The sequence below is a fragment of the Gobio gobio genome (genome assembly GCF_949357685.1).
Source record: "Gobio gobio genome assembly, chromosome: 9".
Taxonomy (NCBI): domain Eukaryota; kingdom Metazoa; phylum Chordata; class Actinopteri; order Cypriniformes; family Gobionidae; genus Gobio; species Gobio gobio.
Genome location: NC_137115.1, coordinates 38,878,573 through 38,891,910, shown reverse-complemented (window position 1 = coordinate 38,891,910; position 13,338 = coordinate 38,878,573).

Here is a 13,338-nt window from a genome sequence, read left to right as displayed (position 1 = left end):
ATGCAGGAGTGCACACTATGTAGTGGACACATTGCCTACAGTGTTGAACCACTCCAGCCGCCTGAATAGGGGAACTGGGAGAAGTGATATTTGAGGGAAAAAAGGCGCAAGCTTGGCAGCCATTTTATGACCTCGTTATGCTCAGACGGAGAGCGCGTGTTATGACGCGCTCTAGTCAGCGAACGCGCGCTGTGCAGAGAGCGCGCGCTGCCATATAAGGCTGTTTACCTTTGGCAGCAAGCGCGCGCTGCAGCGAGAACGGCTGTGACGTAAGCGCGTTCTCGGTATATCCAGCAGCCTGAGTTCGCATGTCTCTCCTCAAGCATTCTCTGCCCGCGGCATATCAGGGCGGCGGGGCGAGAGAGAAGGAAGAGTGAGGAGAGCTTATGTTGAGTTCACTCGTGTGTAGAAGTGCACATCTTCCATCCGCGTGGCGGCAGTATCACATTCTCTGTCAGCGGCCATTTCAGGGCGGCGGAGTAAGAGAAGGAGCGAGTGAAAAGCCCCGTATGCACGCGGAGCCATTAGCACAGCGGGAATAACATTCTCTGTCCACGGCCATTTAGAGCGGCGGAGGAGAGAGGGAGGCGCGTGGAGAGCTCCATATATCTGCGGCGTCATCAGCGCAGCGAGGATATAACCTTCTCGGTCCGCGGCGCGTTTCAGCGCGACGGAGTGAGAGAAAGGGAGAGCTCTGTATGTCCGCAGCGGGGATATAATGTTCTCTGTCCACGGCCATTTAAAGCGGTGGGGATGAGAGAGGAAGGAGTGAAACTCTGTATGCCCGCGGCGTCATCAGTGCAGCGGGGAAAACCTTCTCCGTCCGCGGCGCTTCTCAGCGCGACGGAACGAGAGAAAGGGAGAGCTCCGTGGGGTATCACATTCTCTGTCCGCGGCGCCTTAGCGCGACGGAACGAGAGAAGAGGAGCGCTCCGTCTGTCCTCGGCTTTATTTGAAGCGGCGGAGGACCAATGTTCTCTGTTCGCGGCGTAAACACGCGGCGGCACGAGAGAAGAGAGGTGGAGAGCTAGAAGCTCTTAGAAGTGGCGTTGGCAGCAACGCACATATCATAAACACACATACATAGTATAAAGGATATTTTAACGCCGGATGGCGCAGCTGGAAGGCAGGCTGAAGGCGGAGAATCCGACATCCTCAGGCTGCGTGTTCCGCTGGGTGCGTGTCGACGGCGGGCTTCGATCCGGAGCTCAACGATTGCAAGTCGCTGAAGAAGAATTAATCTGACTAACCTTGCGAGAGTGGGTCTTATATACCCTAGGCTATGCAAATTCTGTTGCCCCTTGTGGCGGGAATTTGGAAGGACCTGATTGGTCCGTCCCGCCCCACGGTCTCGCCATAGGTTGCTGCAGTTGCAGCGGCACAGCCAATCAGCACGCAGCTGCTTCCTGCTGAGAGCTGTGCAGCTGCACTGCGTGTACATGGTATTTTTGGATAAAAATTTGCTTCAATATCTCGAGGAAAGGAATTCCCCCATAGCGTTTTAGCAAAACGCAATACGAGAGTACTCTCGTAAGGGAACCGCCATTTGGAACGTCGGAGGTGTTCTGGAGTTATTTTCTGGCGGTTACCGTCATCTGAGGAAACTGGTAAGCAGAAGCTGGTGAGTATGACTCTTATATTAAAAACCTTATATCGTTAGCAGATGGTTTAAAAAAGCAACAGTCAAGATGGTTGCGCAGTTTGTGAGCAAACACTGCAAGTTATCTGTGCGAACGCATTGCAGATTTTACCATCATATCATAATACATATAGGAACCTGGCTAATTTTAGGTTCAACTGTGGTTTGCCGACTTGTCCTTGTAGTTTTCAGACTCAGTCTGCACTAAAGTCACATATGCATCGTAAGCACACAGACAAAAACAACACGATCTCATGACAATGCGTATCAATAATAGTACGAGTGTGCAATCTCATGGAATGTATACGCCAAATGAGTGTTGGCGTGCAATGCATATGCTACGCAGTTTTTCGCGTGCATATGATACGCTTTTGGGTAGGGCGGGGGGTTCTTACGTATAATACGCCATAAGGTGCGTATGCACGCGAAAAAACGGCGTACCATATGCACGCCAACAATCATTTTGGCGTATACATTCCATGAGATTCTCCCAATTTGTATAGCTTGTTTTCTTTCTTCTTGCTGATGTAAGTATTAATGCTATTTGAACAGCTGATTCTAGAGAATACTGATTGTAATTAGTGTCATAGTTTCTTAAACAAGACATTTCTAAATTACTATTACTGTTTTTGTATTTATGTGTCATGCATTTGAAGTTCAATTTCATTTTCATAATCATTTATCATCAAACTTCTATTTTGCAAGATAGGCAGACATACTTGGTTGGTCAAGGGGTTGTATCACAAGATATCACAAAGTGACATATAAGCATAAACTTGATTGGAGAGCACATTGAGAAGTATTTTAAAACAAGATGCAAGTATGTTCTCTATATATGAAATTCATTTCTCCCAACCTTTTGTTAATTGCTCTACTTTTAGGTCACTGCAACTCCAGCAGATGTAGAGGGAAGCCTCTCACATCTACCAGCAGACCGACACACAAGAGCTGAACGTCTGCTCTTGCGTCAACACAGATTATTATGGATATGTATCAGGTATAATACATGGAACATTTTCTGAAAGGGTTAGTTCACCCAAAAATGAAAATTCTGTCATTAATTACTCACCCTCATGTCGTTCGACACCCATAAGACCTCCGTTCATCTTCGGAACACAAATGAAGATATTTTAGTTGAAAGCTGATGGCTGAGAAAGGCTTCAGATAGGCCTCCAGTGGCTTCGAAGCTTCATGATGCCGTGTTTTGAAATCGTCATCACTATGTAAGTCGTTATTTAGGGTTTTTTTGCGCACAAAACTATTCTCGTCTTCATAAAGTTATTTTAGAACCACTGTAGTGAGATGGACTTTGTATCAACGTCTTTAGTGTCTTTTAAGGGTCTTGAGAGTGTAAAGTGCCATTGTGCCAATGGAGGCCTTTCAGAGCCATCAGATTACAACTAAAATATCTTCATTTCTGTTCCGAAGATGAACGGAGTTCTTACGGGTGTCGAACGACATGAGGGTAAGTAATTAATGACATTGGGTGAACTAACCCTTTAACTGAAAACAGGATGACTAATCGATTATTGGGATTTAAGAATCAATATTGTTTTGTAAAAGTGAGAATCTATTAAAATCGAGAAATCGATATTTTTTACCCAGCCCTATTCATCAGTCATCTCCATCTCCGACTGCTGTGGTTACAGTAGGCTATACTGACCGGTGTGGTTCCTTAAACATAACTCGTGGCCATGAGAAATAGATGTCGTTCTCTCAAAATATGAAGTCGAGGCCACGACATGATGTCGTCAACTCAACAAAATTATCTTGTGGCCACGATTAATTATCACATTCCCACGACTTAATATGACATTCCCACGAATTAATATCTCGTGGCAACCACATATTATCACGTTTCCACGAGTTTATATGTTGTGGCCACGACAAAACTAAGTGAACCGAAAATGTCCCCTCCCGGTCACTGTACTGAATCACATAAGTGTTTCCCGATAAATTATCGTCATTCACAAACCACTGTTAATTTTAACAGAAAAGCAAGCTTAGGCTACTGGATGTTTGAGTTGGCATGGCAGAAAGCACGCAAAGAGCTGTCCCTTTATAATCACTAAAAATGTGTCCCTCGTTTTAATTGCAATCTCGCAAAATTCCATTATAATCTGTCTACACTGTACAATTCATTATTTATTTATATAGTACATATTGCTTTTATTAACATCAAAGTGCATACAGCACCATGTTATGACTGTTGGGAAAGCATTGGTTTGATAAATGTCTTTTTTCTTGTGCTTGCAGGTTCATTCTGAGAATAAACCCTGATGGCACCAAATGCCAATCAAAATCACAGATCAGCCGGACATCTGGAAAAAGGGCACTGGTATTCATACTGTAAATAAAATATACAGTATTATTACTGTAAATGAAAATACGGTACTTGTACTGTAAATAAAAATACAGTATTAATACTGTAAATATAAATACAGTATACATTATTATTACTGTAAATTGAATTACAGTAATGATACTGTAAAGACTTTTACAGTCACTTACTGGCATCCAGCTGCCAGTAAGTTACTGTAAAATTTACAGCAACCTTTTTACAGTGTGCATGAGAGAGGTGAAGATGTACAAAAAGCTACACACATTCCTTCATTCAAAATAACCCGGATTTGTCAAAATTATGGGGAGAAAAAAAATTTGTGCACCTGTTGGAATTCCAGCGGAAATTGTATGTTAAAACTTTGCATGAGAACTCTTTGCACATAAATACACAAATTGTACAAAATTACTAGTGTACTAATGTTGCGTTCCAGGCAGGTTTTTGAGCCCATAAGTTACAACTTCAAACCACGACTCACGACTTTGTAGCGTTCCAGACAAATTCACGCCAAACTGCCTGAGCGCAAGGAATTGTGGTAGCTAGATGTAAACAAAGCATGGCTGAGCGTACGGGGCTTATGCTCATTTACAATCATTTCTATCGCCAAAGGTGCTTACTCCTTGCTTATTTGAGGGAAACGGAGGAGAAAAAACAGCACATACGGCAAGAGAAGTTGTTGTACCTTTTATTTTAGGTTATTTGTATATAATTGCCATTGTTGTTTCGCGGGCTATGTGACGTCAGAGCTCGTAACTGGGAGTAGCTACATCGATCTAGTACGAGTTCACGGGTGGGAAGTCACGGGTTTGACTGCCGTTCCAGTGCACTTTCACGGGTATGTTGGAAAAACACGGATTACTGGTTGCCTGGAACACGGCTTAAGCCATGAACTAATACTGAAATTGAACAAGTTGCAATGGACTCTTATCACAAATTGTGATTACGCGTTTTAACGGTCATCAACATCTTAGCCTAAATCCTGCAGGTTTTTTTTTTTTATGTACATAGGCTACATTTATTAAACTATACTTTGTATTATATTACTTTTACATGCAATTTCAAAATCTAGTTAAAGGGTTAGTTCACCCAAAAATGAAAATTCTGTCATTAATTACTCACCCTCATGTCGTTGGACACCCGTAAGTCCTCCGTTCATATTCGGAACACAAATGGAGATATTTTAGTTGAAAGCTGATGGCTGAGAAAGGCTTCAATCAGGCCTCCATTGGCATTCAGTACATTGACACTTCCAAGATCCATGAAAGGCACTTAAAACGTCGTTACAAAGTCTATCTCACCACAGTGGCTCTACAATAATCTTACGATGCGACGACAATAGTTTTTGTGCACAAAAAAAAATCAAAATAACACCTTTATCCAACTTGTTCTCGACTTCCGTGTATGCCTCCACGACGCATGCGCGAGAATAGACGCAGATCCGGCGTTCGGACATATGACCCAGAAGCGATTTGTTTACGAGCAGAGGAAGACGCGCGTGTCTAAGCTGTTGGATTCTACATTGATCGTGCTTTAGGTCTCGGCGTAGTGCTCAAAATGGGGCTTAAGTGTGTATTTCATGGATTCCCGAACACCGGCGCTACGTCATATTCTCGCGCATGCGTCGTGGAGGCACACACGGAAGTCGAGAACAAGTTGGATAAAGGTGTTATTTTGATTTTTTTTTGCGCACAAAAACTATTGTCGTCGCATTGTATGATTATTGTAGAGCCACTGTGGTGAGATAGACTTTGTAACGACGTTTTAAGTGCCTTTCATGGATCTTGGAAGTGTCAATGTACTGAATGCCAATGGAGGCCTGTGTGAAGCCTTTCTCAGCCATCAGCTTTCAACTAAAATATCTTCATTTGTGTTCCGAATATGAACGGAGGTCTTACGGGTGTCCAACGACATGAGGGTGAGTAATTAATGACAGAATTTTCATTTTTGGGTGAACTAACCCTTTAATGCTGCTGTGAGGGTGTTTCTAATAGCCTACATCTGCTATGGGAGTGAAGGTCAAATTAAAGGGGTGGTAAAACACATTGTTTTGAAGGCTTGATTGTGTTTGTGGGGTGCACTGTAACATGTGTTCATGCTTCGTTTTAAAAATAAATTCATTATTTTTCATATATTTGACCTTTATTCTACACTGCTCTGTCCCTCCTTGTAAAATGGTCTGATGCTTTCCGGGTTGTATGAAGCCAGTCCATCAAAAATACGCGATGGGCTCAGATTGGTTAGCTGACCCAGTGTGTTGTGATTCGCTAACCGCAGTGCACGTTTGTCGGAAACGTCACGCCCCTTAACTTTACCGGTAGACTGTGCTTTGGCAGTATTAGAAACGATGGCGTCAATAAAACCATACCAATCTGAGCCCGAATCAGACCCAGAACATTTTAGTGAAGATAATCGAGCAGAAGCTGTTCAGTCCTCAAGAGTAAAGACTGCGGATCTATGGTGATCGCTACTGAATGGCACTTTAACTTTTGTATTTTTAGAACGATTAGAGCCAAATATCTGTCGCAAGAACTATTAACCCAAAACACTAAACACTGGCTTTACTAGTAAGTTAGCCAAATCACACACAGAACCATGTTTAGCATGCCTGTAGATAAATAATACATAAAAGCTCTAATCAAAGTATCATTTACACTAATGCCAAGTTCGCTGTTGAGATTTTAACGTTAGGTGTTTGTAACGATAGGTGTTCGTCGGATAACGTTAAGTATGAATGAGCATTTAACAGACTGGTTTGCAGAATAGCGTTGTCATCTGTTTACTTCCTTGCTACAACCTATTACAGGAAAACACATCGATGAAAAATAATTCAGACTTACAGGTTGTGGCCCGTAAACAGCTTCTGTTTGTAAATCCAGCTTTCAGGACAAGCCGTTGTGCATATCCTGTATTGAACTCGCGAACATTGTGGAAGTTTTCCTCCGTGAAATATGCAGCGCGCGTGTCGTGCATCCACGCACTGGCCGCGTTTGTCTCACGCAGCTGACGTTGTGCAAATCCGGCATTGAACTCGCAAAGTTTGTGGAAGTTTTCCTCCGTGAGATGTGCTGCGGGAGCCCCGCACGCGCCTGTTCCCTTCTGTTTCATACACACGTGCATATAACATGCTGTATGTTAAACGCTCTGCAACGCACCCCTGTCCCTATGAAGGCTGAACAAAGCAAGTACCCCAGACCTGCAATCCGGATGAATATAACAGCGTTTCCTCGGCATCGCGGCAACAACACTCCAGCCTAACTATACCACAACAGCGCCGCGATACAAAATGGCGCCCCCGCCCCCCCTATTTAATATTCTCGGAGGAGGGGTTTATGTAAATATTGAGCCTGGTGATGTCACCAACCCTGGAGGAATGTGTGTAGTCGCCTACTGGCTGTTTGCTGTAGTTCTTAGAAATGGATTTCTTTAAAAGCAAATATCTCCCTTTGCTTTAAACTTTGAACGTTGTAACTTTGCAGATGTTGTTTATGCTCAAGCAGCAACACTACACGCTAGCTAAAGTTAGAATAGTGAAATCGTGGTTTACCACCCCTTTAAAATATTTCTCTCTTCCTGTCATGCAACAGAAGAGACCAAATAAGGTGAGTAGCAAAAGTTCTTTATTTGCAGGTTCTGGAGAACAGCTGGATATAGAGTCAATGGTGAGTATATCAGCAGTCAGATAGTTTGTAGAAGATTTAGCTGGATGTTAACAGAGTTATCTATGTTGTAGGTTGGAGAACAGAACACTTGAGGACCACAGAGGGAAGCAGAAGACAGATACCGGCGATCTCAGGTAAGTGGAGCAGGTTGGCTGAACAGGTAAGAAGTAACAACAATAGCACCAAACCACTGTGAGGTGGAAAGCTTAATAAAGGGTGAGAAAACGAGGTTGATTGCTGACAGACGCGGGTGATGGTGGAGTGTGTGCAGGTGGTGAGCAGGGAAGATTCTGGGTTCTCCTGCTGAGGAGACGGGTGATGGTGACACTTCAGACTGCCGTTATCAATCACTCTCTATTTTTTCCCTCTTTTTGAAAGTTGTGAAAACACTATTGTGGAGATGTTCTTTTGCTATTTGAACAAATTGGAACACAAAATAATATATTTATTGTAGCCTCTCATTCACGGCTATAGAAGTTTACCCAATATGACGACTTCCGCTTCTGAGAAACCCGGAAATGTGAAAAGGGTCCATAGTATATTTTTCCTATTGTAACATACACCGATCAGGCATAACATTATGACCTGTTATGCGAATTTTTATCACGTGAACATTTTGTCCTCAAAGTTGATGTATTAGAAGCTGTAAAAATGGACAAGCTTAAGGATTTGAGCGAGTTTGACAAGGGCCAAATTGTGATGGCTCTACGACTGGGTCAGAGCATCTCCAAAACTGCAGCTGTGTCATTACCTGTATGATCCACAGCTGTTTTTTGTGATGGTTGTTGTAGAGTTCGTCCTGAGCAGTTAAGCTGCCCAAGGTTCTTCAAAAAAATCCTCCAGGTCCTGCAAATTCTTCAGTTTTCCAGCATCTTTTGCATATTTCAACCCTTTCCAGCAGTGACTGGATCACTGTGGGACTTAAACACAACTATTAAAAAAGGTTCAAACATTCATTGATGCTCCAGAAGGAAACATGATGCATTAAGATTCGGGGGGTGAAAACTTTTGAACATGATGAAGATATGTTTCTTATGTTTCTTATTTCTTTAAATATCTTCTTTTTTTTCATTTAGTACTGCCCTTCGGAAGCAACAGAAAATACTTACATCTTCAGGGGTCTAGTGGAGTCCATGCATCGACGGGTCAGGGCTGTTTTTGGCAGCCAAAGGAAGACCAACACAATATTAGGAATAAAAGGCTGTATATCAGAGTAAAACGGCTTCTCGAACAAGAAAAAATGTAGGACGGGACTTCGAAAAATGTCCATCGTTAATTGATTGGATCATGGTTTGCTATTGCTGTGATTTCATGTGAGTGACAGGTTTTCCCGCCCTCGCGCCAGTAAACACATCATCAGAGAAGAGATGTAACTGCTAGTGGGAGGGGAAGTTATTTTGATGAAAGATTATGAGTGAATGTTAAAAAAAATAATGATTTCCACGGATAACTCATTTATAGCTAATAATCAATGCAATATTCCATAAAAAAAACAAAAAAAGAATTGTCAAGTTTGATTTCATGGTGACTTTAAACGTGTTGCACGAATGCAACACATCAAAACATGTACGCAGTGTATCAATGAACTCGTCAAAGACTCTTTTCCAATTATTGTAAATCTGGCACATTTCTCTCTTAACCGCATTAGTATGTACTTTATAATTTGTTCCTCTTTTAGAATGTCGAGGAAACATAGGCCCTATGCCATGGAAACATATTGTTGGATCATTTGGGAAGACAGACATAATATTTGTTATGGTCTTGCTTGTACCTATTCTTTTGTAAATATGAGGAGTATGTAGTCATGTGACAGAATTGCATAGCTTTGGCTCTGAAGGTGGTTATTGTGAAGGATCATACTTATCTATATACTAATTTACCCATGGTGCCTCTGTTCAACTGGGACTCTACGATCAGAACGCTCGTGTCCCTCTGTTCATTTTTCATTCTCTCGCGCCGCCAGTCAGCTCTTAACTGCCTCTGTAATTACACCCTCTTCAAGTGTTCAGCAGCTCTCTAATTGGAGGATGTTAAGATGCATGACATTAAGTGAGTTTTTTTCAAGACGAGTAATTGAGGAGAAGAATTTGCTGTCATGTGGCACCCAACCCTCTACTCTCACATAAATGCTTTTCCTTCCAGTGTATACTATATATATATAGAAGTTATAGGTAAGGCCTCAGGTATCACTATATATATAGTGATACCTGAGGCCTTGAGATTTTCTCTCCTATGTCATATAATCCCAAAAGCGGTCATGGTTAACATGTTTTTTTTTTTTCCTGCCACCAACTTAAAAATGTCACATCATTGATTTTAATTAACTTTACACTCCCTATTTGTTGCCGTTTTTACAGATCACTGAGACATAGAAATATCCATTTATTTTCCAAGTTTTAATTATGGTTTCCTGAAAAACAGAGTTACTGTTTGCTGCACAAGAACAGCGGCGTTAATTGTGTTCATGTGACAGCACAGCCCTGTGGTGTCAAGCTTTGTCAGTAAGAAAAATAAACATTCATATCAATTGCTAACGAATCTTGTCACTGATTCTTGTCTTTTAGTGAAAAAGGAGCCAAGAATGAATAACTACCTTTGGCGATGTGATTAGATCATACCTTTGTTGTTGCTGACTTAGGTCTCTTTCCTAAAAAAAAGTAGTTTTTAGGGAACAGCAATAATAAAGAGGTGTTTTTACATGTCATTTTTCTTTAAACGTATTAAAGGAGTGGATCAGACTTTTGGAGAGTGTAGAGCATGTGACAAATTAAAGGGGTGGTAAACCACGATTTCACTATTCTAACTTTAGCTAGCGTGTAATGTTGCTGCTTGAGCATAAACAACATCTGCAAAGTTACAACGTTCAAAGTTTAAAGCAAAGGGAGACATTTGCTTTTAAAGAAATCAGTTTCTAAGAACTACAGCAAACGGCCAGTAGGCGACTACAGACATTCCTCCAGGGTTTGCTGACATCACCAGGCCCAATATTTACATAAACCCCTCCTCCGAGAATATTAAATAAGGGGGGGTGAGGCCATTTTGTATCGCGGCGCTGTTGTGGTATAGTTAGGCTGGAGTGTTGTTGCCGCGATGCCGAGGAAACGCTGTTATTTTCATCCGGATTGCAGGTCTGGGGTACTTGCTCTGTTCAGCCTTCATAGGGACGGGGGTGCGTTGCAGAGCGTTAAACATACAGCATGTTATATGCACGTGTGTTTGAGTCAGCGGGGAATCAGGCGCGCGCAGGGCTCCCTGCAGAGGAGATCTAACATCTAAGCACATCTAACAGAGGAAAACATCCACCGTCTTCGCGATTTCAATGCCAGATTTGCACAACGTCAGCTGCGTGAAAAAAACACTGCCGGTGCGTGGATGCATGACGCGCGCGCTGCACATTTCACGGAGGACAACACAAACTTCCACAAACTTCGCGAGTTCAATACAGGATATGCACAACGGCTTGTCCTGAAAGCTGGATTTACAAACAGAAGCTGTTCACGGGCCACAATCTGTAAGTCTGATTTATTTTTCATCGATGTGTTTTCCTGTAATAGGTTGTAGCAAGGAAGTAAACAGATGACAACACTGTTCTGCAAACCAGTCTGTTAAATGCTCATTCATACTTAACGATATCCGACGAACATCTAACGTTACAAACATTAACGTTAAAATCTCAACAGCGAACCTGGCATTAGTGTAAATGATTCTTTGATTAGAGCTTTTATGTATTGTTTATCTTCAGGCATGCTAAACATGGTTCTGTGTGTGATTTGGCTAACTTACTAAAGTCAGTGCTTAGTGTTCGTTTTGGGTTAACGTTAGTTCTTGCGACAGATATTTGGCTATAATCGTTCTAAAAATACAAAAGTTAAAGTGCCATTCAGTAGCGATCATTATAGATCCGCAGTCTTTACTCTCGAGGACTGAGCAGGTTCTGCTCGATCATCTTCACTCAAATGTTCTGGGTCTGATTCGAGCTCATATGGTTTTATTGACGCCGTTGTTTCTAACACTGAACAGCCTCCGGTAAGGGGCGTGAAGTTTCCGACGTGCACTGTGGTTAGCGAATCAGAACACACTGGGCCAGCTAACCAATCTGAGCCCACTGCGTATTTTTGAGGGACTGGCTTCATACAACCCGGAAAGCATCAGACCGTTTTACAAGGAGGGACAGAGCAGTGTAGAATAAAGGTCAAATATATGACAAATAAGGCAATTTTTTTTAAAACGAAGCATGAACACATGTTACAGTGCACCCCACAAACACAGCCAAACCTTCAAAAGAATGTGTTTTACCACCCCTTTAAAACTCATCAACATGCTTTGTGGATTAATTATTTAGAGTGATGTAAAATACATTGAATGGATTATACTTGATCTTACATGAATTCTTTCACACATTAGCGACAGCCCCTGCTCAACTGATATTCAGCTGATAATATTCAGCAATATTGACTGTAGGCTACCGACACCATTTGGATGAGAACTGATCTGAGTTGGACAATAATATCGCTGTTTTCTACAGAGCTGCTTTATAGCTGAATTGATCTCGGTTCGCATCACTGAATTATTATTTTCCTGTTTATCCCAGTAAAGCTGCTTTGAAACAATCTGAATTGAAAAGCACTATAGAAATAAAGGTGTTGTAACGTGGGGTCAGTTGTAAACACTGTCAGTTTGACAAGTCAGAAAAGAGCTGTGATGATGTCATCAAATATCACACACTCGCATCACCTTTTGAGCTCACTGGAGAAGTGGCATGTTACTGTGAGCAATATTAGACATTTTATGAAAAATGTATTTCAGGAAGGAAAGTATAAATGTTTTATCAAGATTACTTTTTTGCCTATAGCAATCATTGTATTGTACAGTTATTTGACTTGCATAATCTAAAGTAGCTATTTCTTTAGTTTATTTGATGCTTTGCATTCATGCTAACTTCAAACCCATATGCTAAAACAGTTAGCTAAGTTATGGCTGTTATGGGTGGGGATAGTTTTAACAGTTCATTAAAAAATTTAAAACCAACCCCTAATGATTCCGGTTATCAATCACATCCCGTTAAGACAAAATCTGTTTTTTTGTTGCACATTGAGGGATTTATGTGGTAAATATGTTTCCGTTTATGCACGTCTTAATTGAGCATATACAATTTGTTGAGCATATTTTTAGAACTTATGTGCATCTCTACATTTCCAGTGTTTTTAATGTGATATCCCAAAATTCACATAAAATAGGTGGATGGCTACATAGCTATAGTGACTGAACTGTGATGTGACAGGAATACAGAACACTCACAAGCACAATTGTTTTTGTGCTAAATTTAAAGTCCTTAAAGAAATACAATACGTTTTTATGTTACTTTATTGTTCACTTTATTCAACACTGATTATTCTTTGTTCTTCAATAACATCCTTTAGATTGTGTGGATCTTATTTCAGAAAATTACCTCTCAGCTAGCTAGTGTTACATCTCACCCAGTAGTAGGTTGTAACAATGGAAGTCTTGGTGTACATTAACTCCCATAATCTGATATTGTGCTGAACACAATACCTATACCTAATATTGTACCCAATTAGGTACCTAATATACCTAATTAGGTACAATTATACCTAATATTGTGTTGGTCGCCCTTTTGCTGCCAAAACAACCCTGACCCATCAAGACATGGACTCCACTAGACCCCTGAAGGTGCGCTG